The sequence below is a fragment of the Ambystoma mexicanum genome, chromosome 14 (genome assembly GCF_040938575.1).
Source record: "Ambystoma mexicanum isolate Mex_15411 chromosome 14, UKY_AmexF1_1, whole genome shotgun sequence".
NCBI lineage: Eukaryota > Metazoa > Chordata > Amphibia > Caudata > Ambystomatidae > Ambystoma > Ambystoma mexicanum.
The window spans coordinates 388,609,883-388,626,690 of record NC_090940.1 but is presented as its reverse complement, the minus strand read 5'-3'; the positions used below and the strand labels follow the sequence as shown (position 1 = coordinate 388,626,690).

Here is a 16,808-nt window from a genome sequence, read left to right as displayed (position 1 = left end):
TTGCTACATCTCCTGTTTCTTAATCATGTGCTTTGTCAAGTTGACCTTTGATGTTGCCCAATATTTTATATAGTGCCATGTTTCTACAAATATTTCCAGCCAGTAAACAGTTGGCCCAGAAGGAGTTAGATCTTATCACATTCACATCATGTGTGAATTCCCCCAAATAGCTCATATATATAGCTCATAGTGAATTGCACTGGGACATGACATGTCTATTGGTTTCCATGGTGCTACTACGCCTATATAGTCGACACCATCTATCTTGCTTGGGTGTTACAGTTCTAGGCTCAATTACCGATCTTGTTGGCAGTTGGTTGAGGTGCAGTAATAGGACAAATCTCCCCAAGGCAGTTGAGAGGGACATGGATAAGTAATTCTGGGGGTGCAAGTATTCACATTGAATTCTCCCATATTCTTGGTAAGACTTCAGTTTAACAAGATGGTCAAAATTCCGTCCCCAATCCCATAGCCTGAGCATGTTTTTGAACTCTCTTCTAATATTACTCTATTCGTCCTCCCAACACGAAGACCAACCGATTGCATTAAACACATATTTATTCTGCTTAGCGTACTCCTCTTTAGGGTCTCTGCCACTTGCCATCATATACGTCCCCAATAAGCTCAATCACAGGGACTCGGGTAAGATTTTTATGTGTAGTAAACCCCGCCTCAAAAATAGCATGCCCTCCAAAAATTCAGGCTGAGTTCTATTCGTAGTGCTTCAAATGGTACACACTGTGGGATTCCTAGAAGTCCCCTCCAGATTTCCCCTCAAGTTTATTTAGCCAGGTCACATTCCACCTGAGGGTAGCTTCCAGCCCGTATATTGCTTCTGGGACAATGATCAGTTCATAAACCAGCATTACTCCCTCAATGTTGTACTCTACAGTTTGTCCAGCATAGGCTGTCAAGATGGCAGTTTGGGCAACTGCGTTTCATTCTTTTACTTCAATGGAGTCATCAAACGTATTATCAGCTCTCAGAAGAATGTCAAGATATTTGTATGCAGGCACCTTCATAATGCCAGCCATTATGATGTCTGTTCTCCCAGTCACTTTGCGGGATCCACTAACTACCATAGCCTGTGTCTTGTCCATATTAATTATCAGTTCATTTTCCTGGGCATAATTTGTTAACTCATGTAAAGCCCTTCTAATCCCCACCAAGGTGTGCTCCACAAGGACCACATCATCGGCATGTGATAGCCAGTGGATCCGCTGTGCAGCAACCCTTGGTGGAAAACTGTGAACCATGGCCAGCCTTGCTGGAAGGCCAGCCCGGTGAATAGCATGGGCACAAGCACGCACCATTGTTTTAACCCTTACTGGTGAAAAACCGTGCTCTGCAAGCACCTATGCTACTCAGTCTCACATGGATACTCGTTCCCTTGTGGAGCTGTTGTATCATTTCAAGCACTGCCTCTAGCACCGCCCAACCCTCCAACCTGGCCCACAGATGCTCTCTTGAGACCATATGAAAAGCGGACTTGAAGGCAACATAGCCCAGGTAGAGGGCAGGGTTTCCATTCTTTCTTGCCTTGGCGGTCAGAGCCAGTGTGAGGATGTTATCTGAGGTTGAGCATCCAGCTCTAAACCCTGTTTGGATGTGGGACAGTATTTAACAATATTTTTAGATCTCTCAGTATGAAGGATGCAAAGAACTTTCCGGTTACGTCCAGCATTGATAAAAGACAATAATTTGCGGGATCATTGTGATTCTTGATCCTTATAGATGGGTATTAATACTGCCCTTCTCCAAGACTCAAGGATTACCCCTTCCTTGCATATACGGGACAACAGGGCCATCAAAATGTTGGTCTGAATCTCAGGGTTTCCTTAAATTACTATGCTGGCCAGTCCGTCTGGTCTTGGAGTTCTTAAGCTTACGGAGCAGGGCAATTATGTCATCAACACTAAACTCAAAGCTTTTAATTACCCTTTTCTGCTGGATAACCTGTTGCTCAGACCCTTCCCCTAATGTTTTCCGGATGTGTTGGATCCACAAGTCTTCAGAGATAGGGTTAGTGACACTGTATGATGGAGGACTTTACATCTCATTATTTATTCTCCAAAGTTGTTTCAAATCCCCCTTTTTAATGAGGCTGCACATTTGTTGCCATTGTTTTTTTTCTATAGAGAGGCGCCAGCTTTTCACCCAATTACAGTAGCTGTTTCTCTCCCTGTTTATTATCCTCACCCATTCCTCAACCTTTAGTGTTCAATTAATCGCTCTGATTGTACGCCTCAGCCTGTTTTTTCCATCACGGATGGTGGAATAATACACACTGACATGCATTAATTCAGGGTCCATATATTTTCCCACTCAATGCAATTTGGTTCACATATCGGGAGAACCATCTAATAGTTTCAGAAGCCAGGTGTCAGGGGTTGCTATACACTGTAGCCTTCCATTCTTCCATAATAACCTCTTCCATTGCCTCAAGGTTTTTGTATCACCATTTAATGTGATTGCCCCCCATGTTGACCTCGGCATGTCCCATATGTGATTTAGGCCTTCCCGCTGTATCTAGTTTTAAAATAAGTTTGACAAGAGAGTGATCACTAAATCTAGTGTGTTGCGGCTTTAGTGACACAACACTGTCAGCATCCAAAGGGCTAATAAAGAAATAATCAAGCTTTGTCTTTTTCCTCTGCTTTCCTCTTGATTTAATTTCCTGGCACGTCCCCCAAAACACACCCATTTGGCATGCAGAGACCCCACATTTTTAAAATCTCATCAAGCGGTCACCAACTGCGTTTTGGGAGCTCTGCTTCCTATTACTCAAAGACTGCATGTGTTGTGCCTGGCCAATTCTTTGTTTTTCTGTACAGTGGGCATTTAAGTCCCTGCCAATTATGACAAATCTATTCACAGTCTTCTGATACCAGGAGGCAATTATTTGGGACAGATGGTCTTGTATACTCTCACCACCATAAGGGTCATACACGTTGACCCCCCAACAAAGCATGCTGGCCAGCTATAATGAGAACTTTGATTTCAACAGCCAGTAAGTTTACCCTATTTGATACAGTTTGTACCCAAATTCACTTGAGACTCAAATGATCAAGCCTCCCATTGGTCTGCCTTTTTCATCTCTAGTGGCTGTGGCTTGAACGCTACTGTACCCATCCATAATTATCAGATGAGTTAGCCAGCATTCTTGTAGCAGCACAGTGCCATGGTCAAATAGCAACTTGTGATCCCCACCCTTTTCAATGAGGTGGTTGAAGCAGTTAGCCACCCCCAATCTAGCTCTTCACTAGTTCCTGTCAGCTCGGTCGACAGCATCTGCTTCCCACTGTTTTCCATGTGCCTCCCGATCAGACCAGGGTGTGAGAGTCTATTGGGCACGTACGTGGGAATATTGGGCACAATATCATAGCCCATACACAGCAATCGATGCTGGTGTGCTAAAATGAGACCGACCGCATAGCTCATGTGATAATTTACCAACAAAGACATCATTTTCTCCCCTTCGTAAACCTCCATGTAATCGAAATCAATAGAGAGAAAGACTCTTAACTGGGGGATAGAGTGGATGATCCGCAGGGTGGCATTTTGGTTCAGCCATTTGCCCTCACCATTCAAGAAGAGACTGCTAATTGTAAAGCTTTTCCATCGGCCCTAGATCATTTTGTTCAGTTCCTTATTGGGCCTGATACCATTTAGGGAGCTGGACTTTACCCATCTCAGGTTCTTGTCATTTTCTGACACTATTGAGCGATATATCTCCACCATATAATTTTCCTCTCTAGAAACCTAGCAGACTCATCATCACTGTTGTTTATGCGTTCAACCACTCCAGTCGTTTTTGCCCCTTTGCTGCAGGTTTTGTCAGAATTCCGGCCTTTTTCGCAGCTCTTTTCAGTTTCCTTTTTGATTTGTTCCTCTTTCTTTTAGGTTTGCTTCCCTTATTTGTTATAGAGACAAGTGACTCTGTTCTTTCCCGTTGCTCAATGTTGGGATCAGGTTGCCTCGGGCTAGAGGAAATTTCACCAGTTCCTGTCTTTTGATTCGCTACCTTTCTTTTCAAGACAGTGGAAGGTTACTACTTCCTCCAGCTCGTCTTCCACACAATTTGCAGATTGGCCCTTGCTTTGCCCTTCAAGCCACCGGCCTTCCTTGTCTGGTGCATTTGCTGGCTTCTCTACCATAGTTGAGGACAATTTCTCCAACAGAAATCTCTGCATCCCAACCTCATCATAGATCCTGCCACATAACTTTAGCAGAATCTTCCCCACATATTGCAGTGTTACCAATTGGTTAGTTTCATGGGACGCTGTGCTGCATTCCACCGCTCTACACTCAGTCACTGATGATATCGTTGTCCCAGCAAAGAGAATGCGGGTCGTTGATAGCCATACTTTTTATGGGCCTATCCAAGCAGTTTGTTCATTTGAGCTGTTATTCCCACCACTAATCACTACGTCGACAGCTGCCTCAGGGATCACCGACTTTGCAGTGACGTTATTTGGCCTTCCGCTTCAGAGCCATGTGATTTTCCCCCGGCGAGTATCTTCGCCTATATTTCATGTGGTTTGCTCGGTCACTTTCCACCCCAGGTAGCTCCTGGCCTGGGCAATTTATCTTTGTGCCCTTAGGTTTTGACAGTAGGTCATATTTTGATTTCTGTTTGTTTCGTGGTGGCATAGCAGCAGTATGCTTTTTGACCAAGTTATTTATTTTAGTGTTCAATGGCTCTGTGTCTGTATCTTAGACCTGCCGAATATTTTCAGCATAGGCACTTGCTTGTTTATTTCTAATTTCCTCAGATAAGCCTACTTTCTACAGTGTACAGTTCACCTTCAACGGTTCTTTCCTTACAAGCTGTAGGCTTCGGAGGGTGTCACTGAGAGGCAAGCTGGAACTTCTCACTGGTTTTTACGGTGGCAAACTCCCAGAATTTTAAGCCGCACCGCTAACTCAGTATAGAACGGATTATCTCTGTAAAGTAGTGGCACTCTTACCAGCTGATATCTTTTCTCTGCGTTGCCAACAGCCGAACAGGCAAACAGCACTCGCAGGTGCACTCACTAGGTGGGCGCGCGCTGTTGCGCATGTCAGGCCCTTTTATTGACATAGTTTGACAATTAGGTGGGGTTCTAATCACCAGCAGGATCATCGCACATAAACTCCTCTCGTCCAAGGTACAGCCAAATAGCGCTCAAAGGTGCTCTCACTAGACTGTATCCCCATCAGTGAATTTCCATGGTTCATGGTTTGGTTTTCTGATTGCATATTCTTTTTTTTGTTTATCTTGGGTACTGTTTCAGATGATTATGTGCAAACTCACTTATTAGAGTCGGCAGCCTTTGCTTTATTGAACTAACTGGTTGGTGTTTAGCCCTTGATTATCTTGAGCCTCTTAACCTTCCTTGAGCATATCCAACATGTGTCAGGACCCTCGTCCATAGACAAACTCAAAGAGTGAAAACCCATTTGGCCCATAAGGGTCATTCTAGACTGTAAAGAGTGCCTGTGGCAGTAGGTCCTCCCAATTCCTTCTGTCTTCCACTACTGGATGGCATAATCGATTCTTCAGTGTTTGAATAATTCATTCTAGTAGGCCATCCATATGCGGATTGTATATGGAGCTGCTAGAAGTCTGGATTTGTGAAAGGGCCTTAATGTCCTCCATCAGTTCGCATATGAAGGTAGATCCTTGGTTTATGAGGACGACCTTCAGGAATCCTACTCATGTAAAAAAAAAAATACCAGATGTCCAGTTTTTATACAGATATTGTTTCATATAGAAAAGGCTTCAGAGTAGGGGGTTGCCTAGACCATGATCCCTAATATGTATCAATTCCACATTCCTATTGGCATATGAGTCTCATAATGTTCATTCCTATTCTTCAAAAGGCTACTCCAATTAGAGGGGTGGGGTGAAGAGGGGACCAACTGTATCTGCCTAGGTTGTCTTTTGGCAGATGTATCACATTTCACAAGATTAGCAGTGTTGCTGATAGACCCCTGGCCAGTAAAATGTCCTTAATGAGTAATCTTGGGTTTCGGCTATTACTTGGTGTCCATCTGTTAATTGAGAATGGCTCATCTTAAGTACTGTGGCTTGGAATGAAAGGGGCACTAGCAGTTGGTATCAACTGCTCCCATACCCCTTGACTTTACTTTCTCTCGTTGTTGCAATAGTCATCCTTTCTTAACAAGAAAGGAGCCGCTTTCCCATCCCCTCCTATTGGGGGGAAATCACATGCTGTAAGGCACTCTACAGCAAGGGATCAGTCCATTGGGCAGTGGCAAAATCAGGAGATGTCTCTCTGTCCCCTCTAGGGGTCATTGCAAGTTTGGCAGTATTAGAAAAACATGCAGTACTTGAAAATACTGCGTGTGTTACTGCTCCACCAATTTATGAGTTGGTATCCAGCTTTCTTTTTCTGGCTGGTTTCATATGGAGAACATTCTTCCACACACAATCAATGTTGTATGCAGAATTGGCCATGAGTATAACTGTTTGAGCTAATACTGCATGCCCCCCGTGTGGTCTATGGGCTTTAAAGTGAGGAATAACAAGGGTTTGCATTATTCTAAATCATTTGGATCCTTCCCATTACTGCATGCTAACTTCATGCAGTAACAGTAATTCTGTTTGGTGGCATTACTGGAGGTAATACCGGAAGACATGCAACAACACTCTGTGGGTCTTCTATCCCCATCACTTTTATAAATGATACGGACATGCTGGGATTGAAAGTACAGAGATTCTTCTCTCTCTGCCTATATAGTGAACAGTATAGTGAGAGTGTGACCACTGATACTGACAGAAAACGAATTTGCTCCATGTGATCAGGTAAACAAGAAGAATAAAAACATGGATATTCCACGTGTCTTCAACCTGTTATAGGTATGCTAAAAGAACAAGGCCTCAAGGTCAGTGGCTATTATGGCCCATCAAGTGGCAGAGACAATGGAGACGGTAGGATATGGTGTTGCTCTCAATGGAGCTAGAGTGTGTTTTCTCTATCACCATTAATCAGCTTCCACAGATACAGTCATCAATAAACCTACTTAGTGAGTCACATTTTTTGTGTTCTGTTCCCATTTACATTTGAGAATAAACAAAATTATCATCAACCAAATTAAACAAAGCTGCTAGGCGATGGGCTGTTTGACTCAATATGATAAAGCAAATATTGGCAATGTGCCCAGCTCTCAAGTACTAATCGGTTAAACAAGGTTTTCTAACTTCACTTAGTTTGCCTGCCTCCATGTGATGCTATGGAAAGGGTTCCATATGTTTGTTCTCTCCCTTTCTTTATTTGTGTTGGGGTGGCAAAGCCATTTCAAGGATCAGGCATATCTGTAGAGATACAGGCCATATATCGGGGATGACCAGCCATTAGCAGAAGCTTGTTTTTCTATCAGCTCCCCACCACCGACTATCCTAGGTGCACATGTGAGGCCTTAACACCTATCACCAAATAGCGCTTTCTTTCAACCTGCAGTTCTTCTATCTCCCACAGCACCCTACAATGGCCAAGGGTGGGAATTGGAGGTGGGGAGACTGAAGGCGAGCACATGCACTAGGGGGCTGAGGTGAATTGCAGTTAGATGCTGAAGGAGGGAGCTGAGCAAAATGTGCAGATGGTAGAGTGTAGGAAGGAGATGGGAACATGGGATAATTTTGATAGGTCAGCACAGTGTTGAGAAGAGTCTTGTGGTCTAGATGGACCCGAGAAGGTATGACTTTTACAATAAATGAAGGACCCTGTGTTGTCACTAGTACATAATAGAGATCGGAGGGGAGTTTTACAACCTATGGGAATAATCCCCCTTTACAATTATATGACCAAAAGACACAAGTATTCCACAGGAAGAGGTTAGGTATTATAGACCCAGTAGGTAGATAAATGAGTGTCTGTTCAGGCTTTTACTGCATCTGATCCAGTGAATATTTGTGTCATTAAACCTTCATACACTGATTTTTATAAACATAGAAAAATATTTATTACATCATAGTATAATACACGGTTATTACAATCTAAAAAACACTCATCATTTTGTTATTGTGGAAAAAGCAGTCTGTGTTCTTACAGCTGATAGCTACAGTTTTCTACTACCACTGGTTACTTTTCATTAGTACTATGAAAAGATGCACTGAAACTGATGATACAGGTAAGGATCTTTATTGCAGCGAGCCCACCTCCTCACAACTCAACTAACTATTTTCAAAGCCCGCATTCCAGCTTCACGAGCCACACGGAACGGGCCGCATGTCTCGTGAAGCTGGAACGCAGCCATCAAAGAAAAACACAGGTCAATACATATTTTCCTCCTTAAAATTATTAGTGCACACACAATATAAATACAACCCATCTAAAAATAACTAAGTATATAAAAGTAAAAACATTTTGATGTAATAACTGATCACAACAGTTTGATAGACATAACCTATGTAAAGATAAAATAATTAAAATTGTAAATGTAAGGAAAACAAAATTTTCACTGAACAAAGTCCTTCATCCAACAAGGTTTGCGTGACAGTCTCTTATTTTCCTCACCATTGTTGCTTCCTATAACACTTCTATTTTCAGGATAAACACTCTCCCTTTGCTCTCCTGTAGATTGTCCTTAACTCTCGCCCAGCGCTTTCTCCAACTCTGCATTAACATTGTTTCCGGCTCTTGCCAACTTGCCCTGAGACCATAACTCTCCTCCATCCAATATGACAACACTACCATGTACTGCAGAAATCCTCTTGGGACCTATGTATTTACTTTCCACACACTTTTGTGTAGACCTGGGATTATTTACCCATACCCAATCTCCAACCTTCCACTTTCTATTCTTGACACACTCCCTCCTGTCAAATGATTCTTTACTCCTCACTTGTCTTTTTTCAATCATTCTTATTATGGCACCCCAATCCACCTCAACCTTCCCTGCCAAACCTAACCACCCAGGACACAATTTGGTTCCAGGCTCCCTTCCTTTGAGTGAAACAAAAGGGGATATGTTGCTAGTGGAGGGAGTAGTCGTCAGATAACTCCACATCGTATGGTTCATTACCTCCCTCCAAGGAAGACCATTACACATTGCAAGTTGAATTCCCCCTTGATATATCTATTTATTCTCTCAACCAGTCTGTTCGCTCCTGGGTGATAAAGTGCTGTTCTCACATGCTTGATGCCATAGTCCCCCAAGAACTTTTTCATGAAATGAGAGACAAATTGTACACTGTTGTCTGAAACTAATTCCGCTGGGCAACCTTCCCTGAGAAATACCTTTTCCAAAAAAGCAACTAATTCAATAGCTGTCACCTCTCTGACCGCCTCCCACTCTACCCATTTAGAATGGAAGTCCACTAGCACAAACATGTATTTAAACTCATTCCTAACCCTGCTATCGGTCCCAGAATATCCACCGCTAGCTTTTGCCAAAGTTGACCTGGAACCACATTTGGTATCAACGTCTCTTCCCTCACCACCTTGCTTTTGTCACCCAATCGGCAAGCATTACACTGTTTCACTAACTCTTCAGCCATTCTGTCAATCCTGGGCCACCAGTAGCTATGTCTCAACCTCCTCTTAGTGACTCCCTCACCCATATGACCTTGGTGGGCCAATTCCAACAAACTCCTTCTCACTCCTTTGGGAGGTACTCTACAGCTCCCCCTCCTCAACCTGTCACCTTGTAGACTCAACTCATCTCGTACTTGCACCACACTTCAAATTTTTTTTCAACTAGCTCCTTATTAGGCCATCCTTCAACCGTCCATTGTTTTATAAGTCTAAAGTCTTGATCTGCCAGTTCAGCTTGCTCCCATTCTTTCTTGCCCGCACTGACTAACTCGGCCACAACATACTCTTCAGTCTCTTGAAAATGAATTGTTTGATCTTGTACTACTGTCAATCTTGATAAACAATCCGCTACCAGGTTTTTTTTTCCTGGTAAATAACAAACTTCAAAAATGTATAACTTAAGTCCAAGACCCCATCTGCTTATTCTTGGGGATCCTACAGTCCATCTGCTACTGTTAAATAATTGTACTAAGGGTTTATGGTATGATCATACCGTAAACCTCCTTCCCCACAGAAAGTACTTGAAATGGTATACCGCCCAAAACATGGCTAACGCCTCACGTTCTATCACCGAGTAATTTTCTTCAGCCCCTCTGAGCGGTCTAGAGGCAAATGCTATAACTCTTTCAGCCTTACCACTGTCATACTGTAGCAATGTGGCTCCCAAAGCTAGAGTGCTGGCATCAACAACTAACACTGTTTTATCATTTGCATCAAACTTTCCTATAGAAGGAGCCTGAACAATCCCTTGTTTGATCAATTTAACAGCTTCCTCACATTGTGTGGACCACTGAAATTTGACCCCCTTTTTTAATAGGGCCCTTAATGGTGTGGAAATACCTGCAAAATCTCTCACAAACTTATGATAATACTCCGCCAACCCTAAGAAAGACCTAACTTGGTCTTTGTATCTGCGACATGGGGCTTTGTCGATGGCCTCTAGAAGACTTGATTTGGGTTTTATGCCCTGTCTTGACACCATGTGACCTAGATATTCCACACTATCTACAGATATTTTACATTTACTCCTTTTAACAGTTAGACCAGCTTCCCCCAACTTTGTCAACACCACTCTCAATAGTTTATCATGCTCTTCACTGGACTGGGAGAGGCAGAGCGGCTTGCGCAGAGACAGCCACACAGCTGTCTACGGACTGCCCACTGTGTCAGCTTCACCCATGTCCGCGCACGATTCAAAGTAGCATAACATAATGAACAAATGTGCGGTGGGCCCGCTGCTTTCCGCTACCCCGTCGCCAATGAAAAGATGCACCAAAACTGATGATACAGGTAAGAATCTTTATTGCAGCGGGCCCACCTCCTCACAACTCAACTGACTATTTTCAAAGCCCGCATTCCAGCTTCATGAGCCGCACGGAACGGGCCGCATGTCTCGTGAAGCTGGAACACGGCCATAAAAGAAGAACACAGGTCCCTCCATACTACTAAAATCACATTCTGCTTTAAATGCTCACATTCACTCCTATTCATCATTCACTACCCAACGCGCTTCACTCCTTCACGCTCTCTAATTAAGAACAATGTGCCTGGAATTTCATCAGGAGTACAACATTACTCCATTCCACTTTCTTTATGCTAAAACTATGAACTACGAGTCATAATTCTGCTGAGAGGTAAGCCTTGTTTCGTATCCTTTCTTTAGGTATCAGTATGTCTTATTCCACACAGCTGTTTTGCAGGCTTCCATCTCTCACTTCATTTTCTACTTTTAGGGTCTATAATACAAAAACACACGAGAATGGGATATTAGTTACCCATTTTGAAGCTTATTATTAACTAGGACAATACGTAATTAACTTTGCATGGGAGAACCATGATTCTCAATTACTTTGGAGGCATGGTTACTGTGTGCACCCTTCTTCACTCACCCAATTTCACTCTTTAGTGTGTACGAATTTCTCCTAGTCCACTTTTTTCATTTATCTGTATATTTTTTTCGGTTTAGGTGCTCCTGGATGCCGACTTATTGGTTAGATTACTGAGCTGTTAACAAAATAGGTAAATATACATGAGCTTAACAAACCGAAATCTCCATGCATTTTCTCACAATTCTTAATGTTATTCCTTATTTCATTTTGTGGCTCGGCAAATGTTAATATTTTTCTTTCACTCCGTCCCTCTATGCATTTCCTCACAATTTTCATTGTAGCTCTTTGTTTAATTTTGTAACTCGGCAGAAGTGAATATTTTTCTATTTCACTTCGTCCCCCTTGTTCAGTAGATTTACTGGGATAATATGCACACGAGGTGCCATACATGAATGGATTCGAGTTGCTAGCATACTGCTTCCCTTGGCTGCCCTGGTATTTTAAATGTTTTACTATTTTCATACTGCCACTGGCTTTTCTAATGGCCAGTGCTAGGGCTATGAGGAGGTAATGAAGGCTGCTTGCTTACCTTGTCTACCCAAGTCTTTCCTATAAGCTCTGTCTTGCCGGTTAATGGGCTTTCTTAATGTCTTTTTCTTTGCATATGAGTCACGAGTTCTTTAATGATGTCACCCTTTGAAGGAGATAAAATAAACAACATGCATTCTCATCACAGGCTCTCACTTCGTTGAGTGCATCTGAGATTAAAACCCATTTGTAATCTCACCCGCCGCTTACTTACCTAGTCATCTGTAAAGATGTAACTGCAGTCCATGGATGTAAGTAGGTTTAACACGAGATTGTGTAATCGATTAGAGCCCTTTCCTTCATACAGTCATCAGCTGCTGGCGTATCGTCACCCTGCAACGGCAGAAATACAGCTAATATTATAGCTGCTAACTCGAGTTTGTCATGCTTCGAGCACTTTAACCCACAAGCACACGCAATAACTTCTTACCTGATTAATGGGTGGCGTCTTCGTGCTGCTCGGCAGTATCAATGGCATTCGCCTGGTAACCTTGGTAACCAGTATTTAGCAGATGCCATTCTTGCAATGTCATTTCCTCTCACCACTATGGAGCCCCATTGGTTTATGGGGATGGTAGTCCATAGTAAATGTCTACATCCTCATCGGTGAAGCTATCTGAGTGCATCCGTACTCGGTGCAATTCCATTGCCTTTTTCAGGCTGGTGCCGTTATACTAGCATGCTTATGTGGCTGTATATTAGAGTTAGTATGATACTCGAGCTCAGTGCCATTAGCTTTTATTAATGTTGCTATTCTACATCCTAATTTTCTTATAAAGGGCTATTTTTGTATGTTCGCATCTTGGCATTATCCAATCATTAAATATGCCTCTGTGCCTCACTTATAAGCTCGGGCTATACATGGAAACGCAGGAGTGTCTCTTCTTCCCATCTCTAAAATACAGCTACTGGCTGTTTTTCTCGCTTTTCTGATGCTGGTATTTGTCAACATTTAGCGGTTACTTGTGACTATCTGTTGTCACGTTTCTACACATAACCATTTCTGGTTTTGGTTGCAACAGAACCCAGAGCATCTAAAACACATTGTTAGAATACAATGTTACGCCTTGTGGTCTATTAATAATGGACACCTATGTATGAGGGTGGCAGCAACAACAGTTTTCTGGTCCACCACTGATCATAAAGGTCGTTATGAAGGAGTGAATCCCGTTTATCCACCGCGACATGTCTCACAATGCTGTTTTTGTCCTGATGCATGTACAAGGGTTCCCTTAATGGGGGGTGTGATGCTGGAAATGCATCAGAGGGACAGGGCCTCTGAATCCTTGTCCTTTACTGCTTTTTATCGTGTGTTCTGTCATGTTTTCTGCCCAGGAGTCCATGTGGGACTCCTGGCAGTGCAGCTCTCTCTTTTGGTTTGGTGAACAGACCCATGGGATACCCTTATGGCACCCATGGGTAGGGGTACAACCCTGTGCCCCTAGTGTATGTTTTTGGGCACCTGTGGGTGGCCCACAGAGCAGGGTATGGGCTGGTGGCAGCTCCATGCTGAATTTGACAGGTGCCCTGGGTGTCCTCCATTTTGGGATACCCAGGCCCTGCCATTGGGATCAGTTGATTCCTGATAGGAAACAAGATGGCCCCTGTGGCCTCTTGCTTTCTATTGCCTGTTACCTTGTTTCCCAAAGTCCTGGGAAGCCCTGACTCTGTCCCTTCCCCCTGACTGGCTATTTGGTGGAAGTTCCATATATGGTGTTGTTGTGAAGGCCCAGCTAGACTGACCGGAGCCTTCCCAGTGACTGTATGTTGTGGGTACCTCCTGTGGGTGGGACCTGGGTGAATGGAGTGTGTGACCAATATAGACTCCTTGTTGTGGTTCTCTGGTTTCTGGCATGAGAGACAAAGACTGAGACAGCCCTGCCCGAAACTGGCCTGAATGCAGTGTGTAGTGTTGAATGGCTGGGTACTTGTCCGAATCCACATTCCTTGTTGTGAGTGTCTGAAAGGGAGGAGTGTGGCCTGAATGCACTTTGTGCCTGATTGGCTGACTGACTGCATGAATGCCCTTCTGTATGATTGGCTGCTGAGTGTGTGCCAGCAGTATGGATGAGAGACAGAATAGTATATCTGGGGACCTCTAACCACTGGTAATTGTTCAGAAGCGTTCAGAAGCGTTCAGAAGCGTTCTGGAGTTGAGTCTCCACTCTAAGAGTAACTGGAACTGCTGATCCTCGACGTCCAGCTGGAAGAAGAAGACTTGCTGTTGCATTTGCTTCGACCGATCCGAAGGCTGCCGAAATCGTCGAAGACTGACCCGAGAGAGGACCTGGTAAGGCGCCCTCTTCCCGTGCTCCGAGGGACCATCGAGCACCGCTCCATCTTCGCCGAAGCGCCCTGGAAGACAGACCCTCGAAAGGCTGCCGACCCGAGACGGGACCGCCAAGGAGATCGAAGTGAAGCACCCGGACATCGCCGCCGTCGAAGTCCATTGCCGTCGACCAGGGTTCGCAGGTTTGTGTAACCGCTGGAGGCCCGTTGAAGTTGTGTTGCCCAGCCGTGGGGACCACTTGACGCCGTGCCGCCAACGACCGGAGCCGCCCGCTCCTTTGCCTAAGAACATTCGAATCGAAGGACTCCCTCGTCCGCACCGTCGACCGCTTCATCCTGCCAGAGAAAGTCGAGGATGACCAACGCGCCGAGGAGAAACCTGCCGGTGGGTTTCCCGCCACCGGAAGACCACAAAGACTCGAACGACTTGACGCCCTTGCTGGGCCTCCGTCTCCACAATCTTTGCGGTCCAGAACTATTGTCACCGAGGTGCCCCGCACGCCTCTGCCTTGCAGGACGCCGACGCTCCGACGCCGACGAGCACCGCTCGGACGAAGCTGCCGCCTCATCGACGCCGTTCTACCCTGTTTGTCGACGGACGTTCGACGCCACGTGTCTCACGCTTGAAAGGGAAGGCATTCAAGCAGGGCCGTCGATTCCCCGCCGCCGAACGCCGAGTTCCTCGACGCTTCTCGACACCTCTCGACGATCCGTGACTCCCGCTTGAAAGGGGGTCGCTCAAGAAGGATCTGTCGACGCCTCTTCGAAGAACTCGACTCCACCAGGTACATTGGGGGGGTAAAAACATTATAGGAGGGAATAAGACTTGCAGAACAATATATGGACTGGGCTTGTGCTATATCTTTATTTTACAGGTTGCCCAGGTGGGGGGATCTCCACACAGAACTGTGTCTAGTGGTAGGGGCCAGTATTCTGCCTATTGCTCAACCATCTTATTTTCTCTCCTCTCTCTATTGCTGGTTTCACCCTATTGATCTGTGTGACATTGTTACAGTATTGTTGATGCACTTTAATGAGATCTAATACAAAGGGTGGTACCACTTTAGAATTGTATATATTTGCCATTGTTGATTTTCCTAAGTACAAAGTGAGTTATTATGATAAGTGTACATAACCTTGAATATTGATTATATAAAGACTGTGTTCTAACCAATACAGTGTGTGGACATTCCTTTGTGGGGGCTTGGGGACTACACTGTACTTAAGAACCAGCCTGCATCACCTCCTGAGAAGCTAGGCCTTGATTGCTCGTCCATTGCTACCGTAATAGAGAATCTTGGCTGGGGTCTTCTGTGCCTCTCTTCTACCATATAGAGAGCAGAAGTACAGACACCCCCTACCGGTCCTTTACAGCTGGTGGCAGCGGTGGGATGCTTATGGTTTTAAGAATCAGTGTATAACCGTGCCACTTACAAAATATCTGCACTTTATTAAATTAAGGTTTAGTTGTGTACAAGATAACTGCATTACAAACAATGGAGTCTATTGCAAATGGCAAATTGACTCGGATGAGCTTGGAGGCTCTCCAGAGTGCTTGTGAAGCCAGGGAGTTAGACTTTGTGGATAAGTCTAGGGCTGAGCTGATAGCTGCCCTGGTGGACTACCAGACTGATGGTGAAACTCTTGATGAGGGGGGGAATGCAACCAATGAGGACTCTGCCCCTGGGGTTTCTGCTGAATCTGTTTCTGGGAATGCCGCCATTCCTGCTGCCTCTGTTCCAAACCCCAGCAATTCCTTGGAGCTTGAGTTATTAAGGATGAAATTGGCCTTTGAATACCGCAAGTTGGAAATAGATGCTGAACTTAAGAAAGAGGAGTTGGCTCAACAAGTGGAGCTCAAGAATAGGGATCTTGAACTCAGAAATAAGGACCTTGAACTCAAGAGCCAGGACACTGAATGTCAGAGAATCCAGCTAGAGAAAGCTAGAGTGGAGGCTTCAGCTAAAACCAGTGAGAGTGTCAGGTCCCCAGCCACCAAGTTTATGAAAGATTTGGTTGGTGTATTTGTGGAGGGTTCAGATATCCTCCAATGGATTGAAGCGTTTGAAATGGCTTGTGCGATTCATGATGTTGATAAAAGAGATTGGGCTAAGTGTTTGTTAAGCAGAGTGCCTCAAACTGGATATGACTGTATTCTGAAGCTGAGTGTGGAAGAAAGGGGTCAGTATGAGTGTATGAAGTCTGCTTTGATTGCCAAGTTTGGCAAGACACCTACCCAATACCTTAGAAGGTTCAGGGATTTTAAGAAAAGAGAGAATGTGTCTTGGGTTGACTGGGTGAGTGCTGCGCACATGAACATGATGGGGTGGATCGATGGATACAAGGTTAAGACTTTTGTTGAATTGTCCCACCTCTTGTTTTTTGAGCATTTTTCTGAAGCCTGTTCACCAGAGCTGCGTCAGTATGTGGCTGACCAGAACATTTTGGACCCCTTTAAACTGGCTAGGTTGGCTGACAATTGGGTCTCCCACCGGGTATCCCCTAGTGACTCTAGTGGGAAGGACAAGGACAAAGAAAAGGGGGCCTCTCAGAAAGCTGA

The 16,808-nt window shown here is 44.5% G+C and overlaps 1 long non-coding RNA gene across 1 annotated transcript; it reads right to left on the bottom strand.

Annotated features, from left to right (window-relative positions):
* Window positions 1-11,437: 11,437 nt before the first annotated feature.
* Window positions 11,438-12,293, bottom strand: LOC138527302 (uncharacterized). Its single transcript, XR_011283877.1, has 3 exons — window positions 12,174-12,293; window positions 11,961-12,065; window positions 11,438-11,546 (listed from the first exon to the last, which is right to left on the bottom strand). It is a non-coding gene; the product is annotated as an uncharacterized lncRNA (long non-coding RNA).
* Window positions 12,294-16,808: the final 4,515 nt, after the last annotated feature.